Genomic DNA, 254 nt, shown 5'->3' on the forward strand with positions numbered 1-254 from the left:
CGTGCGGCATGGTGGGGGACAGACAATGCGACACTAATGCTGTATTCGTTACTTACTGGCTGTGGAAGTGGCGTGAAGTCCGGTCTTGTTGACGGGCCGGGCTGAGGCGAGTCGAGTCCGGCACGGTTCTCGCCGCCGGCACTGTTGTTGCCGTCGGGAACGCAGGTGCGATCACTGGCGCGGGCTCGGGTGCGGGCGCGGAGGTAGGTGCGGTGGTACCCGTGACCTGCACCAAAATACTCTAGTCATGACGA

This window comes from Frankliniella occidentalis, unplaced genomic scaffold, assembly GCF_000697945.3.
Source record: "Frankliniella occidentalis isolate FOCC.00 unplaced genomic scaffold, Focc_3.1 Scaffold203, whole genome shotgun sequence".
Lineage (NCBI taxonomy): Eukaryota > Metazoa > Arthropoda > Insecta > Thysanoptera > Thripidae > Frankliniella > Frankliniella occidentalis.